At 45.4% G+C, this 17,711-nt stretch overlaps 1 protein-coding gene across 3 annotated transcripts in view; it reads right to left on the reverse strand.

Annotated features, from left to right (window-relative positions):
- The window catches only part of SLC8A3 (solute carrier family 8 member A3), a 114,561-nt gene that overhangs the window by 95,602 nt on the left and 1,248 nt on the right, over nucleotides 1-17,711 (reverse strand). The gene's annotated exons all lie outside the window — the stretch shown is intronic.

Genomic DNA, 17,711 nt, shown 5'->3' on the forward strand with positions numbered 1-17,711 from the left:
AGCTCCTGAACACTTGAGGAGATCCACCCTCCTCTCTGAACTGTAAATATTCCAGACAACATTATTGTGTTATCAGCAGTAATAAATGCATCTCAAATGGCTATTTTATCATCACATTGTGTTGCTTGCCTATTTCCAAAAGCAGGTGCAATCTTCCCAATATCAACAAAAAACATTTTCAACTTTCAGATAAAAATCTATAAAGACAGCAAAACAGGAGGGAAAGCATGAACACAGACTGCAAATGAACAAAACTGTTCCTGACAAAGCACAGCAGAGGGAAGAGAATTGATTATGCAGTATCAGGATCACAAATCCATATCTGACACCCTTGATATTAAAAAACAATACAGTTCTTCATGCTGTGTGGACTAATTCAGAAGAGTGAAATTCGCCTGTGTTCGTCTACATACCTTCCCACTCCAATGCCTACTTATCTATCCTCCTGTATCCCACAGCCCTGGTGCCTGATTGAGCTCCCAGGGATGAAAGGGACCTCAGCCCCAGTGAGGACTGCTAGACACCCCCAGCCCCAGCCTTGAAATCTCACTAAAACACCCCACTGCCTGCATAGCTCAGGGTCACAGGGAGGACTGAACTGCCCAGCAAATACAACTCAGATTCAGTTTGAGGCTCCATTTTCTCCTCCTTCCCTCTCTGCACAGTATTTGCCTAGATTTCGGGCTGCAGGGTGTTGGGAAACTCCTGAGAAGGGGCCAGTGAACATGTGCAGGCCAGTGACTGTGAGCAAGCCCAAGATCTCTGGGCTGCCAGGTAGATGTGTGCACACAACAGCAAAGATGACGTGTTCCAGGTGCCTCTGACGCAAGGTGCACACAGAGACCAGCTGCACAAGCACAGCAGCTCCAAAATCGCCCCAGGTACATCAGATCATCCTTTTTCATACTGCAGCTGCTGGCAGGTATCCACCAACCTCTTGACACTTGCAGCTCCCAGCTCCTACTTAACTGTACTACATCCAGTAGGTGCTGTGTCTTCCAAGATCAGCCATTTCTGCAGAAAGACAGGAGTACTTTCAAAAACACGTATGTGACTCAACCACCTAAATTTGGTTTCAAACATTATTTAGGAGTCTAAGTATCACTTAAATTCAGAGCCTTGTCTAGGAATAGTGCAATGACTAAATGCCCTCTGAAATAAATCACTGCTACCACCAACCTCCTTCGCTGTGGGACAAACAACTTCTGTAATTAACACTGTCTACCTTCTGTAATGCCATGATGGTTTCTATTGCTAGGCACTCCTCGACACAATCCAGGACCTTGCCAGTTCCGCTTAAATTTTTAATTTGATTTTAAGCAGAGGGTAATTTTACTATTATTTATCAAACGAATAGTATGTTATCTCAAAGACAATCTCTGCCAGGGTAGCCTCTGTTTATGTGTTAGGATCTCCAAACTCAGGCTATGTGTTGCAGACTAAAATCTCAGAATTTGGGACCATTTTTCTTCACTGATTTTCATTTGCCTTGACATCGAGTAGAGGTCACAATCATTTTTCTAAAATGAAACGATAATGACCTGATCCTGCAATTCTTTGCCACAGATAAAACTTCCCAGTGGGATCAACAGGAACTGTGCTCACAGCCATACTGTCTAATAAGATCTTAATATATGTTCATTAACATGAAAAACAGCAACCTAACCAAACTGAAAAATGCAGTGAAGCATTCTGATGGTCATCCTGTTAGCGTTCAGAAACACATAACCACAAAACAATCATATGTCGGTGCTTTTATTAAAAGAGCTCTGGGTGTCAGGGGAATGAACCCAAATCTGACTCCAACCATACATTCGAGATTAACATGTTTTTCTATTCTATCGTTATATAACTCTCACGTTAATTATTAAACTTATATTGTTCTATTGTATACATAGATTTCAATCAGGCATGGCCCCTCGTGGTTCCCCTTAAATTTCTAACATAGTTTCTCATGATTCTTCTTATGGTTATACAACAATTATATTTAATTACTAAACAATCATCACATCTAACAATTATATCATTTATCATACTGCTTACGCAGGTGCAATGATCTGGCAAAACACAACAAGCCTAACATTTTCAGAGTCTATTTTTAACATTTTCCAGGGCCCCCATTATCAAGCCCCCTATTTGAGAACTGCTGCAAAAATGCTTTATAACAGAACAAAAACATTAAATTTTAAAACTGGCCTTAAGAAAACATTGAGGTAATGCTTTGACATTCAGGTGACAGAGGACAGAAGAGTTAAAATTCATTCTCTAGCTCCGGGTCAACAAGGTTGCTTACACAAGGTGCAAGTTCTCTCTAAGGTATAGCTACTAAACTCAGTCAAAAAACCAGTGGAGGGAATCCCTGGCCTGCCTGGAGTGCAGCAGACACTCCCCACTCCTCCTCTAAGCAGCAGCATTGATCTCAGAAGGGTTGACTATGACAGGAGCCAACCTTTAACATGAGACTTGCTCTGAGCACCAGGCCTCCAGGCGGGCTTGCAGCACAATCCTGAGTCACTCCTAGGCACTCAGGAGGCACCATGGTGTCACCCCTCTGACACCAGTGAGACAAAACACATCCACATCTGGCACAGAGAGGTGTCATTCCAGCACTGTCACTGCCCTGGCCCTACAAGACGCGAACGACAGGAGACTGCAGCAACAGTAGAAAGTTAGCTGGTACTGGGTGATCACAAGGATCATAATTTCCACCATCTCTTTGCTATCAGACATAATTTTCTCCCACAAGTCTCTGCCCTGCTACTGCTTCCAAATTGAATACACACAAATGAGGACACTGGCAGTGGGGGGACCAGAAAGTGTCCCCTGTATGGTAGGGTAAGTTCAAAGCAATCAATCAATGCAAAAGAGACAAAGTGCTGTAAGCATCACTGCACCAGGATGAGCAAGCATTCAACAGCAAGGCTCTGGGAAGACACATAATAGTTATTTCAGTGGAAGGAACTCCTTCTACAAGAGTTGACAATGGCCACATCATCTATAAATGCATAAATAGAACACATAAATAAAAAGATGAGTCTTGAAATCCTTCTGAAGACAGTCTAGAGGGTAGTATGGACCACGCTTGTCACAATTAAGGTCTCTTCCAACCCAAACCACTTTATGGTTCTATGAGACAATTCTGTGATATTTTATAATAGCTGAGTTTCAGAAGACTGATGATTTGTCTCCTGTGGATTTGTATTTGGCATAAAGCTGGCAAAGCTAAACTGAGACCTTATAATTTACCTTTTTGTATACAACTTCTTTCATGAATCTAAAGGTAAGGATCTTTTCAAAAGGAAGCATTTACAAGAAACAAAATCAAGAGGCAACATAACACAGTGATAGCTGATACGTAACCTCTACATACCAAGTTCCTACATCACTGCTCATTAAATACAAAATCAAAGGCAAGTCCCTATTAATTTCTTATTTAGGCAAAATGCCCCTTAAACAATCAAAAAAGCCTCTGGATTTGACCTGGAAATAAGATTAAGTCTTCTGGCACTTCCCTCTCCTTCCCCTCTCCCTCCCACCTCCCAAATAAATGAGACATAGGAGTACATCTGTGGCCATACATCCTCTCTCCCAGACTTGAGACTAGCCAGGAAAGGCAGCTGATTAGATCTCAGCATGGGGTGAGCCCCACTCAGGCGTAGGTGCTGCACTGGAGCCAGGCAGAGATGGCTCAAGGTGCACTTGGCAAGCATCTGTCCCAGCACAGAGCAGATACAGCACTGCTATCAGCATCATCTGACAGCCCCGCTCCAAAGCTGAGAGAGACAGAAATAAGGCTCAGCTTAATAACAGGACTTCACATTCCTCAGTTCCAAAGCACATAAAAGCTTTTTGATTGAACATACAGGGGTTTTCACAACCATGAGTTAAAACTGAAATTATAGCCTTTTTGCCAAAGAATACAAATGACTGACTTTTTGCAGAGGAGGTATTATACCTACTGCACGGTCCTCCCTCCCCCGGCATAAAAGTATGGCAAAATATTTAATACAAAACAAAGCCTATTTTTCAATTTTCTCCATTGAAATGCTATTGAGCCCCATGCTCATCTCTACAAGAATAGTATCCAGAATGCAAGTTAAGATTTACCTGCAAGCCAAAGGCCAAAGCAGTGTAATCAGATTCATTTTGTCGGACAAGTACAAGTTTCCAACACAGACCAGGCCTTAAACTGTCAGACTAATGGCACATGCCTGCCTATCTGAAATGAGCACAACCAAGGAGCCCAAGCTGACTTTTCACAGATTATGACACAGCAAAGAGGTAGTTCACCTCTGTACTACTGCACCAGCTAGGTTTTATGAGGGAAACAGCACAATAACTCATGTCTAGACCATGACAGATCCCCACAGTTCGGCTCCATGGAAAAGTTATGGCAGAGAGCTGTAGGTGCTTGTTGCTTTGCACTTCACAGTAAACATGCCAAAGCCCAGAATTAGCTGCCTATGGATTAATCCCCTTGGTATGTGTCAAAAGCAGCCTTTCTTTTTGCTCAAGACAGTGCAAAAAAAAAAGCTACTATAAAAAAAGCTACCAGCTCTCTTAGCAAGTCTTTAATATTTACAAGCTGGCATCTCTAGTAATTTGAGCAATACCCACCATTCTGGCATGGTAAATGGGTGTTAATTGACATAACAACTCAAGTTTACTAATTCCTTATAGAAATGCCGCAGTGATGAGATCCAGTTCATTTGGTGATCCCAGGGGCTGGTCCAAGCAGATCACAAGCCTGTGTACAGCTAGGAGCAACCTCCAAACACTCAACTTGCCCTGGGGAACCAGTCCACACTGTTTTTTCTGTATTTTAGTATCCATGATGCTCCTGGAAAAGCAGGGGCATAAATAGCTAACTCATAAAGATGCCTGTACTTAATTGTCCCTTTCCAATACCCCACTGACTGCACTTGACTGGCCAGGCATTTTATTTCCTTGCTCACACCTGACCTAAAGAACATCTGTATAGGATAGACAGATATATGGGTAGCAGAGCTGCAACACAGCTCTGTACACAGATATGCACAGGAGGTGGCAGACACTGCAGAAAGCCTCCAGTGGGCAGCCACAGCCACACTTTAAAAGCCATCCTTATTGATGGTGCGTGGTAGTGCAGCCTCCTTCGGAGTCATGGTGTGTTTGCTATTCTGCTGCCCGTACACATCCATGTCTGAGATTCCTCAGCCTGGGAAACAGCAAGAGTTGCTCTTTTTTCCCCCAGAACCATAGCCTCTTTTATATTCAAACCCCAAAACCTAGTATTTAGGCTAACATACAGATTAGTAGTGGGCATGCTCCTGCTTAAAAGGCAGTATTATCTGCTCAGATATAGATGAGGGCTGGTTTTTTTTTCATGAATATTACACAATCTCACAGTTGTTTTTCCAGGACTTTCAAGCAGGCAGTTCACACAGGAGGTGGCAGTGATCTCTGGAGGCCAGCTGCTTCAATGCCCTGGCTCAAGTAGGACCACCTAGAGCCAGTTGCCCAGCACCACATACAGCTGGCTTTTGAATACACTCAAAACATATTAAAAAATATATTTGAGGATATTCAAACACAACCTCTCCGGTCAGCCTGTGCCCATGCTCAGTTGCCCTCATAGTAAGAGACTAAGAAGCACAGCTATGGGGTCCCGGCCTGCTTGTGACCACCACCTGCTGTTAGTGCACAGGGAGCCACAGCAAAGTCATCCTGTGTACAAACTGCACCTGGAGCTCACTGCAGTGCCCTGGTGACAACCACATGTGCACTTGGCAAAAAGTCAGTGTTGTGGCCTTTCAGAAGTCACTAGGAAGCCTCCATTGCACATTTAGAGGCAGACCTTCAAGGGTCAGTCTTTTCAATATATTTAGAGGAGTTTCTAAACACAGTTAAAGCCTTTAGGTGGCTTGTATCCCCTTACAGGTGAACTCTCCGTTCTTCCTAGTGACTGAATGGCTCCAAAATGAAGGAGAAGGTTCAGCCACATTCTCCAGACTCTTATGTTTATCATGTGAAAGGCTCAGTGAAGATGCTGAAAATCTTCCCTTTTAGGTTTAGGAGGCTGAGGGAAATAAAGAAGTGGAGTTACTTGGTCACCCACTTGGTGATCCCCCTGCCTCTCCCATGGACTGCAGCTTAAGGAGACAACATGGAGCACCTGACAACATACAGGGTTGCACCAGGCACTGGTTCCTCTGCTGCAGCCTTCAAGGCACTGGTTTCCATCACACTGTCTTGCTGGTTTATAAAGAGTAGCGAGGACCATTTGGGGAGCAGTAGGGGAAGGGGAAAAACATTTCAGCAGTGTGAGGAAAACTTCTTGTCAGTGAAAGACATTTTATGTACTGCCCGTGGCAGCACACAGGGTGTGTTATTTACTGCTCCTGCTTCATAGACATACTATACTGCTGGTTCAGGTGCCACCATCAGAGTGCAACTTATCACCTAGTGACTCACAGCATCCTACAGATGACAGCAGCAACTCTGACATTTCTTTAGCATTCTGGTGACAGATCTGCAACTGTTACAATTAAAGACTCTAGGATTTGTTGTCAACAGTGCACTTGTGCTGCAGAGCCCATAGTTATTTGCACACAGAGGCAGGCTAAATGGTACATAAGGAGAGAAGAGGTGTTATAGTCATATCTCATCTTTAGATCCAGACTTCGTTAAGAAAAACACAAGTTTTCTGACAGAAAACACCTATTTGAGACAAACAAAAACCACATGATGTGCTGGATTTGGTGTAACAAGTAGGCAAGTAGGGAGCCCTTAGCCACCAGCAAGCCATGCTGAGTGCTAATCCCAGGAACTGGGCACCCACTGTTCCCATCCTCTGGAAGAGCCTGTTTATTTCTAAACTTCTTCTTCAAGGAAAAATAAAAACAAAATTTATTGCTTTTTGGTCTATATGCAATAAAAAAAAAAATACCAAAAATGCCACATCGCACAGAAGAGAAATTATAAGCCCTCCACAAGTCTGTTCAGAAGGGCCTGTTCATAGCTCAGCAAGAAAAAAATATTAAAAAGGTGAATGGAGACAGAAGCAGGAAATGGTGAAGTGGGAAACTGGGCAGAAAACCGGGAGGGGAGAGGAGAAGAAGGTTACACTTCAGAAAGCATCTTTACTACTGCAGCAAAAACAAGTGGTTGTTGTCATATTAGAAAAGCCCTCAGCCTAATTAGCACAGATTTCATTTATTTCAGAGTTAGCTAGACCAGAGACAGAAGAGCTGCCTGGTCCATGCCTCAGGGACTTCCACTGCCTTCCTCCCCTTGTGACCATTATTTCCTAGTACTTTGTCCAGCTGAGTTTTAAATTATCCAAGTGATGGCATTTCCACAACTTCCCATAGAGACTCCGCCATGATGTAATTTATCTTGGAGGCTTTAGCCATCTTCCTTATATTTAGGATGAAATTAAGAAAATTTATGCTGCTAGTTCTCATTATCATGTCCTTGGAGCACTCTCAACCATTCTCCTCCATGTCTGAGATTTACATGCTTCAGATACTTGTAAATAGCTCTTCTCCTCCACAGCTTTTCTTTGGCCAAAGCACACAAATTTATTTTAATCTTTATAAATTAGCCCAGGCTGCCCTTTAATCATTTATCTTCATCTCCTCTTGATTCTCCATCTTCGAGGCACTCAGAAGCAGATGGGTATCTCAGAGAACCATAGTTCAGTGCCTGCTCCCACCAAAACCAACAGCAGATCTGCCCTCTTTGGAGCAGGAAAGACACGCCTCGGCAGTGAAAACTTGCCTCTCAGCTCTGCTGTACAGCAGGTTTTGACGAGATACTGGACTGTTACAAAGGTTAAATCAAGACTGATGCACAGAAACTCACTGCATTGCTCTCTTTTGAAGATCTCTCCACCTGTTTGCTGTGCGCCCCCAGCACGGTGGGGCTGGCACACGGAGCACAGTGCTGACTGCCATGTGCGGAACGAAAGCAGAGATTTCCAGAGCTTCAACCAGAAAGTCAAGGTCTCCAGCTGAGATGTGGGAAATACACTGTAACACGCCCACTGCTTCTGCAGAACTGAGCACAGCAGGAGGCATGAAAAATGCACTGAGCTATGGGTTATCCTCAAAATACCTCCCACTTCACTTGGAAGGTGCCAAAACCTGTAAATTCACCCAATTTGAATACAGTTATCAAATAAGATTCCACACAGCACCCTCACCCTTTACTGCCATATATCCCCACGTCTCTCTTATTGACAATTTAGATATCTTAATCCTGTGGTGTTTTTTCAGCTGCTAATTCTGCAACTGCTTTAAAAAAATAAGCCCTCGCATCCATGATGATTAATTCATTCTTCATAAGTCCAGGCTGTTTATTGCTCTTTGTTCATTTCTGCACTAGCTGTTTACAGATTCTCTTTTAATACTAGCTCTCTTATTTGCTAGAGACTCGAGTCATATTTACCATATGGTAATTGCAGAGATGACATGGACAACAAACAGTGGAAGCTGAGCCGCTACGGCAATTACAGTAAGTAGCAGCAGTCTCCAGGCTATCTGCTGCCCCACCTCCATTTCTTCCCTCCCCACCCTCTGATGGCTTTCCCTGTGGGCTATATAAAGCCATATGCCACTCTGATCTCTACAGCAAAGACAGGCAGAAATTTGTTCTTCACTACAGAATTACCAGACAGGTTGATTCGCCTTTTTCCTTTCAGTTTGTGTTCCAACTGCAGGTCTGCCCTCGCTGGCTGGCTGCCCCGCTCTGTCCTGCCAAGGGCAGGTAATCTGAAATATTGTCTGGAGCTAGACACCCTCAATACCCACATCCTTCTTTCTCACTATTACAGCCTCACTACCTTCCTCCTCTGCCTCATCCACGGCCTGAATGTGCCTCAGATAGTCCCCCAAAGGAGTTGCAAAGGAACACATTTCAAAGGGTGGTTACAAGCTTAATAGAGCAGCTCCTTTTAACCCACTTGAACACCTGGAACCCACTGAAATCACAGATTTTCCACTGAACACCTAAGCATGATTTAAAATTCCTGCAGAAAATCAAACAGATGACTATGAGAGATTACTGCAGTTTTCTCCAAAGAAAGACATGAGGTTATTTCTTGATTCCTACCAAGAGTATCAGGCAGATTCCATACTCAGATGTCATAGGGCTAAGCCAGGTAAATACATGACTCGGTCCATTAAGAAGATTCAAAAAATCAAGATTACCTATATAACTTTGGCAGTTTGGGGGCAGTGCATACAACAAAGCACTTTGTTTGAAAAGGATGAGACATCTCCCCTGTAATTTCCAACACACCTGCAATGATACTCTCCCATCCCCAGCAGTCAGCAAGTCCTAACTTACATACCAGTGCAGAACATTTGAAAACTGGATGCAGGATATCATGTATCAGAAGAACTTTCTAGCAACATATATAATAATCATACTACTGTTTATCTCCAAAGTGAAGAAATAGCATTCTCCTGGTATTCAGAGCACTTACTTTCACCAGCTTCCTCCCTTTGACCCTCCCCTCTAAAAGCCTGTTTTTACACAAAGTCATCTTAAAAACCAGAACTATCTTTCCAGCCTAGTCAATTTGCATACCATCAGAGGGGGGCTGGCAACAGAGAAGAGAGACAGAGTACTTAGGACCAGATTTTTTCTGGCATAAATCAGCATAGGCCCAGTGAGCCCAAGTCAGCAGAGCCAGCTTACTCTATTGAAAGAGATGCCTTAGGAACTTTGGCAACATTTCATACAACAGAAACCTTCAAAAGGAAAACTTAATCTATTTCTTCTTCATAACCCACATCACACACAGCAGCTGGGGGGCATCTTCCTACTTCCCCCATACAACTATATTCCTGTCCATCCTGCCCTAATTCCTCCCTCCTCCCAATACTCCATGCTGGCCCCAAATCTGCCACAACTAGTCCTGCCAACAGGAGCAGCAGCTGAGTCATGGGAGATGACCACTTCAGCCAAATGCACTGAAACCAGACAAGAGAAGGAGAATTTTCTCCTTCTCCCCACAATCTCAGACTGCAGCACACAAGGCTTAGAGTCTCTCCCCTCCACCATGTGCCCACTGTCACCTTGGATCAGCACGTGAAGTGCCTCATCCTGGAGGTAAAATGACAGGAGTCACTGGCTTAACGCATGTGCTTGGATAACATACTCATCCCATGCAGCATTCACTGTACAATCTATTGAAGCAACCAGGGCAAAAAGAGAGGACCGCTTCTATCCTGCCACTGAGGGGCACAGCCTCCATTATGGATCCTAGTAGTCCCATAGCTCCATCAGTTTTACTCAGGAGTTTCAGTCCCCTTCAGGGACAGCAAAAAATATTTTTTCATCCTTTTCTGTGAAGAGAAAAATCAAACTGAGACGCATTTAACTTGCTTTCAAGTCCAAATCTCTCCTAAGACCCTGCTACAGCAAGAAAACTGCAGGGTCCCGCTCTTGCTGCAAGTTTCAGTGAAGGACTGACTTGAGCAACAGCTGAGGCAGGAATAAACAGCCTGTTTTTACACCCTTACTCAAGACTCACTCCCTACCCCTCCCGCCTCAGCCCAGAAAGCCTCTCGTACCCAGCCATGTTTCTGTGGTGGTGCTCTGAACCTGGCTCATCCTGACGTTGCTGGTGACAACAAATCCTGTCATCTGTCACAAGTCACAGGCAAAAGCTTTGCTAAAACAGAAGCAACAGTCCCCCAACACCAGTAAGTGAGGAACAATGGATAGGAAGAATGTTACCCCAGGCAGAGCCACCATCAGTGTTGCATTCAGGTCAGAGACATGAACAGGTAAAAGAACAAGCACAAAACATCTTTGACAAAATGATGGTCACTTTTCAAGACAAAGCCTTGAAACAAATCTATTTTGCAGTGGAAGTTCAGTGAGCAGATAAAATAATAAAATGGGTTCTCAATGAATTTGAGGCCTGTATCAAAACAAATCTTCACTCTACAGACATAGAAACATGTCTGGATCATCCCCCTGACCCCTCCTCCCACAGGACCCTTGTGGTCTTTCCCAAACCCAGCTACCAAGACCACCACAATCAACCCCTTCATCTGGGTTGACTGCACCATGCCCACCAAACCTAGTAGCTGTTGGCTCCCATACAGATTCTTGCAAATTATTACCAGACCACCTCTTCATGTTCTCTTTTCAAGAGTAATTAGATGAGGTTTCTGGAATACTGCACAACCCAACATAGCTCCCACATCCCCTCCCTCAGCCTTCGCTGGGAAATTAACTTTGGTCCAGGGGACAGAGGTGGTCAACCAAGGCAAAAGAAGCTTGATGCGGGGAAGCTAGAAGGCATGGAGTTTTTGAGCGAAGTCAGGAGTTGGGGCAGTTACTGAGAATCATGAAGAAATCTATATATTTAAGAACGAAAAGCAGAGGCAGGAAAAGGCCACAGCTGGGGGAAGGAAGGGTGTTTGTGACTCACTAGGATGAACAAACAGCAAAGAGATGGATCTAGACAGGCAGCAGGCAAGCCAGCAGATTTTTGGGAGTGACGTAGGTGCAGCAAGTGCAGCAGAGCATCTTCTCACCTTCAGTCTCCTGGTGTGATTCCCCAGAGGGAAGGCAGCTCCATCATGCTCTGAAGGTTAAGCTGTGCCTTCTGCCTGGCACAAGAGCACATAGCAGCCAATGGGTAAAAATGCCTACCTACTTAAAAGCAAACCCCAACACTGCCAGGAGGGACAGGCTTTATTTTTAGCTGGGACACCAGCAGGGTCACTGCTGGTGCTGCATTTCCCCATGGAAGCCAGGGTTTCATGAAGTGTGCTGTGTGCGCAGGGTCACTGCGGGGGAAACATCTGTCAGGTCAGCTTTGGGGAGATGGATTATTTAAGAGAAGAGGAAACATTTACTAGAAGTAGTGAACCTAAAACTACTCTGGAAGGTTAAAATGAAAGGAAAAAATGAGGCTTAAAAAGTCAGAGTGGGTGGTAATTGGTGTGAGCCAAGGTCTAGTCCACCCATCTCCAAAATTCTCATATGGGAGAATATCCAATCATGGCTAACTCCAGCAGCATTCCCCCAGCTTGCCTCCTATGACACAAGCTTTGAAAGGCTCATTCTTGTCTAGGGGCTGCCAGAGCAAAAGCAGCAGCATTAAGCATGATAAGTCATTATGCCCCATCAGAATCCTTCACAAAGGAAAAGTACACAGACACCCACCTTGCCTCACACCTTGAAGACAGTAACACTCAGAGCTCCACCTCACTCTGGTCCCTGCATCCTCGCACGGGGCCCTGTTAGCACCGAGGCCAGCAGCCTCCCCAGGACTCTCACACTGGCCAAGAGAGAGTCCACACTCAGCACACCCAGCAAGCGCACGGCAGCAGTGCAAACTGAGCCCGCCGCGGTCCCATGGGGACAAGGAGTCAGGTCGTCCCTTGCTAGTGGGTTTCGTGGGTGCAAACCTAATAAAACAGTTGGCACTGCTCCTACTTGCACTGCCAGGGAATGCAGTCTGGAGGCTTCAACATGGAGAGATGGCTGTTGATGAAGTGCTGAGTGCTAGTGTGAAGCTTTCAAGGGACTCGAAAGAATTGAGAGCAGAGGGGAAGTTCCCATTTTATTCTCTTCTTGAAAAACCTGAGTCCATTTGGCATGTTGCATCTGAGAAATAGCTTGGCCTAGACTCTGATTTTTTTTAATCAGGATCAACCCCTGTGCATGTTCTTGGGAAGATTTTATGTTAAAAATTATTTTGTATTTTTTTCCTGCTTTTTGTGCCTTCTAATAGCTTAAGAAGCGCTTTGCAGACCCCATCACTCTTAGATTCTTTGCAACTAATTTGCATTCAGTACTATCCATTTCATCAAGCACAGACTTCAAGGCTGAACCAACTCCAAGCCTTAACTGCTGCAGGCAATTCAGGCAGAAGCTTCACAGGTGGAAGCAGGGATTCTTAAGCCAACCTGAACATGTTCCACCTCTGGTCATTTGTTACCACTCTGCTCTAGCTCTCCCCTTTTTATTGGTATAACTGTTTGCATGGCTAGGGTACGAATAAAGATGAGGAATCTGTCTGGCAGAAAAGCAAGCAGAACCCACTACCTGGGCACACGTGCCACTGTGCCAGCATCCTGCAGGGGTGGGACAGGAGCAGAAACAAGCAGCCAGGGTGGGAAAGCTGTAGAAAACAAGGCCCAGATGAGAAGCGTGGCAAGTGCATCAGCTGTATGGGCAGAGACAGGCTTACCTCTTGCAGCAGTGAATTCTGTAACGCCTCCCGGACCATGGAACAGCCTTGTCCTGCAACGCAGTGGCAGAGACATATCCCTGTCTCCATTTTTCCCAACTAACATGTGTGTTCAAGTCACTGCCTAATCCCAACCAAAACCAGAGAAGAGGATAAAGATGCTTATTAAGGTGAACTTGAAGCTCAACATGAAGATACTGCTCCCCAACAAGGAAGACCTCCCTCAAACTGGTAAACCAAGACATCCACGACTTAATTGCCCAAGACAAATTTTCCTGACAGTAAACAGTATGGAGAGCAAAAGGACAGGTTCTTCAGATCTGAAGCAGTATTCCGAGTACCCTCACCTGTGCACGGCAGAGGCAGTGCTGCCTTCACTAATTTGTGTGCGGGGAGCTGTGGCTCTGGGGCAGTGGTGGATTTCACAGCCTGCCTGGACTCTGACAGATTCTCTTCTAGCACTACTCACATCGAGGTGAGCTAGGACACATCCAGAATGAGCTGCAGCCTGACTGCAGAGTGAGGTGCAGACATGCTCTAACTGTCCCTGCTTCTACCCCTACTCTGGGGATGAAAACCAGCTTTCACTAGCATGCAGCATATGAATGCACTGGCAGGGCACCTTCTGTTGTCAGCACTGTAGTTTCACATTCACTCCTGGACATGTCACCTTCAACACAACCTCAGCAGTCAGATCTAAGTGCCCTCTCACAGGTACATCCCTGCATCACTACACTTCTTTTGATTAAAACTCTATTCTGCGATGCTGCTGTTTGCTTTGAGACAGCCTCCAAGTACCAGCCTAGGAGAGGGGAGATGAAAGCAATGGCAATGCAGTCTCATCTGTCTGTAGTTCCTAAAACTCTTTGGCACCTCACTGGTTGCAAAACATGCCCAGCAGCATAGGATATTTAGTATTTCTGATTGCTCTTGACCTGGATGTCTCTGCTGCTGTCCTGAGTTAGGAGGCTTAGGTAAAAAAACAGCAGAGTACAGGAAGGCAGCAACCAGAGCAAGCTCAGTTTTGTAGCCTTGAAATAATCTGCTAGTGAATGGAAACAGAAGCTTCTCCCTAAATCTGAGTGCTCTGGAAGAGTTCCCTGTTTTATTATGATGGAAAATCCTCACTGGAGTGTTTCATTAGAAAACAAGCTGTCATAAAAGAAATGTTAAGAGCCCTAAGCTCCCTTCTCTCCCATGATGTCAACTGTCAGAGACATCAATGACAGCTCGGCTGTGTGATCAAAGGCTCCAGCAAGCAGATTTAAAGACAGAATTACCAGAAAACTGAGAGTTGAAGGAACATGGGGGCATGATAATCACCTATTTATAAATGTGTCTTATGGGGCAAGCTAATTACTTTCTGATGCTGTACTGCAGGAAGAATGGCACCTGAGTCTCACTGTGACACTACCAAGATGGGGTGGCGGTGCTACCTTCAGAATGGCATGACACATCCCTGCCACCTCATGCCTGCAAAACCCTGTGACAGAAGGGCCTCGTGGGGAGGTTGGGAGGCCATCATGGTGAACTTCATGTGCTCACATCCATGCTGGCCCTCAACCACAGCTTGCAGCTTAAAGCACTAAGGCAGAGGGGAGGCAGAGAAGACAGCTACACTCTATACTGTGTTAGTCCTCAAGCAGCCCAGAAGCCCACTGAAGCTGCAGGAGACTTGAGGTGGTTCCTGGATCTCATTCTGCAGGCAAGCAGAGACATGACCAGGAGCCTCCTCTTCAGCCCCAAACCCCACATCACTGAAATCAGCAGATTCAGGACCACAAGCTCAGCAATACAGGTGTTTTAAAGGTTCCCCAAGAACAGCTTATCATCTCATGTATTTCTCAATGCATGAAACTCTTCAGGACAAAGACTGTATTTTACTAGACATCTGTATGGCGCTTGGAAACATGGACCCCCAACCAGGCTGATGCCTTTAGGAGTTACCATTATCTAAACAGTAAATCAACAATAGCATTAATCTATGCCACAATACCTCAACACAGTGGGTGATGGTAGATGGAGCATTGCAACTATCAATTTCCTGGCTTCAGAGACTTTTTTTCCCTATTAAGAAGATGTTTTTGTCATTGTAATTTAATTTCCTTCACTTTTTTTTTTAAATATAGAATTAGAAATTACTGCCTGGTTTATAAAAAAAAATTGGCCAGCAATCAAAGCCATCTTTTTAACTGTGAAGCACATGAAAGGCATCTGAAACATGACAGCAACAAAGAACAAGGAACTATTTGTCAACGCCACTTGGCCATTGGGGAAGCTTAGGGGAGGAGACTGATGCTGTTTGTTTAAAACAAGCAAACAAAACCCTGACAGACAGACCATTTATCTGTATAGTGCTTCACTTGAAAATATTGGCGAAGGGAATACATCTTCACTTGGTTTCTAATAAAAGTGCTGACGCACGTTGTTGTGGCCTTGCCCTGCCTTGGGGATAGAGGATGCTTCCCACAGGAAAGACCCTTTAAAAATAAGGGATCTGCCATAACACAGCAGCAGGTCAGCTTAGGCCCTTAGCAATCTCTCTACCTGTTCAACCTGCAAAACTATAGCATCTGCCAAGCTTGGACCAGCCTCCTCTGACTTCAAACCCACCAGTTTCAGAGGAAAGCAGAGGAAGCAGGAAGGGTGGATTCATCTGTAGGTACCTCTTTCCTTCCTCCAAGCCAGCCAAGCTGAGGAGCAGTGCCTTCAGCATCCTAGGACTGCCATGCAGAACAACTGCCCATGACTCCCAACAACACAGTGTGCTCCAGTCTTGACTGGATCAGACAGGGCAGCTCCTGCTCTACACTGGCCCAGCAAGAACATATGGAGCACAGAAGGGTGCATGATCCAGGCTGTGCTTGGTACTGCTCCACATGTGATCTCCTGTTCTGGGTGCTCAAGACTGCTTCCCACACTGCCCAGGGCAACAGAAAGGACTATTCCCACCTGATAATGGCATCTGCCATCCTAGGTGCCATCCTGTCAGGGGGCAACTTTGCAAAGCAAGAGCAGGAACTCTGCAAAAAAAAGGGCAGTGCAGAGGGATGTTAGGATGGCTACATATCTGCCTTCCCTCTCACACCCTGTCACCCACTAGTTATTGTAACCATATCCTGACCAAACCCCACCCAGGAAGAAAAATACCATTAATTATACAAATTAAACCCAGGACCTGAGATGGGCCTAGCAGCACGCTGGAGGTATGCAAAAAATATAGCAAGCTTACTTGCATGTCCACTGCCCTCACTTTAGGACCTCAGCTGTGGGATTACTACAGTCTGTCCTACCTTGGACATTTGAGCAATGCTTAAACTACCTCCTTATTAGAGCAGGACTCATATTTGGCTTTAAGGAAAAGAAACCAGACTGCTGTACTGCACCTTTTGTCTGAGGCTCTCTATACCCATCAGTCGTCTCCTTCCCCACACTGGTTGATACTACACCCTTCTGTTTACAACACAGGGTAGCCAATTCGCCTCATGTTGCACACTCATGGCAGAACTGAGGGCTCCTGGGGCTGCTCCCGCTCCTCCCCAGCCAGCCCTCGGCAGCAGCTGGACATGCTCTTTTCCAACTTCACTACTTCTATTCAGGAAGCAAGTCTCGTTCCAGTTGAACACAGAAGCACAAACATGAGCACCAAATGTGACTTTCTCAGCTAAACGATGATCAGGGTAAACAAAAGCTTCCAACAGCAGTGGATGGAGCAGGATTAGGGACTCCCTAGAAATGCTGGTGCCACAGGGGAGTGATGCCTCTCCCTGCTGCACCAAAACTACAGAGCACCTTCAAGGCCTCTGTGTCCCCCCTCAGTGTCTTGTGTCCCCAAAGCCAGCTCTGCTGTCCTGGGCCTCCCACCAGTCCCCCAAGGGCCATGAGGTGTGTGCTCCAAAATGGGAAGCTGCTACAGACTGCTACCTAAGTCTTCCAACCCTGTCATCTCCAGAAATATAAAAAAAAATCAGCTTCAAAAAAATCACTCTTTCGCTTTAAAAAGAGATGTGTGGAATTAAAGGAACATACATACAAGCATGAAGAGGGGGGAGATGTGTGTAAGGCACCTCTCTTCACTCTGACTGTACCTCCAGCATTTCCCCCTAAATCTGAAACAGATTTTTAGGGTAAAATCCCCAGAACAAGCCAAGGAACAACCCAAAAAAGTCAGGAACCCAACCATTAAACTACAACTCCATTGGAGCGGGCAGAGGGAGAAATGGCCATGCTTGTGAATGGCCACGTTTTAGAATAACAGTTAAGAAAACCCCAAAACCAACTGCAATGGTTTCATCTCTCACCCAGGATGATCAATACTTAGACACAAGTGAAAAAACATAAAGCTCTGAAGCAAGGCTGGGAGACAGGTAGAGTGTAAAACCAGCCCACATTTAGGTCAGCTCTCATGCGTGTGCATGCGTGTGTGCGGAGTTCCTGTCCCCCTGCCATGGGGGCTGCGGGCCTGCCGGCGGCCCCGTGCCCTATTTAGGGCAGCGCCTGGCGCAGCAGC

Source organism: Geospiza fortis, unplaced genomic scaffold (assembly GCF_000277835.1).
Source record: "Geospiza fortis unplaced genomic scaffold, GeoFor_1.0 scaffold54, whole genome shotgun sequence".
Classification (NCBI taxonomy): domain Eukaryota; kingdom Metazoa; phylum Chordata; class Aves; order Passeriformes; family Thraupidae; genus Geospiza; species Geospiza fortis.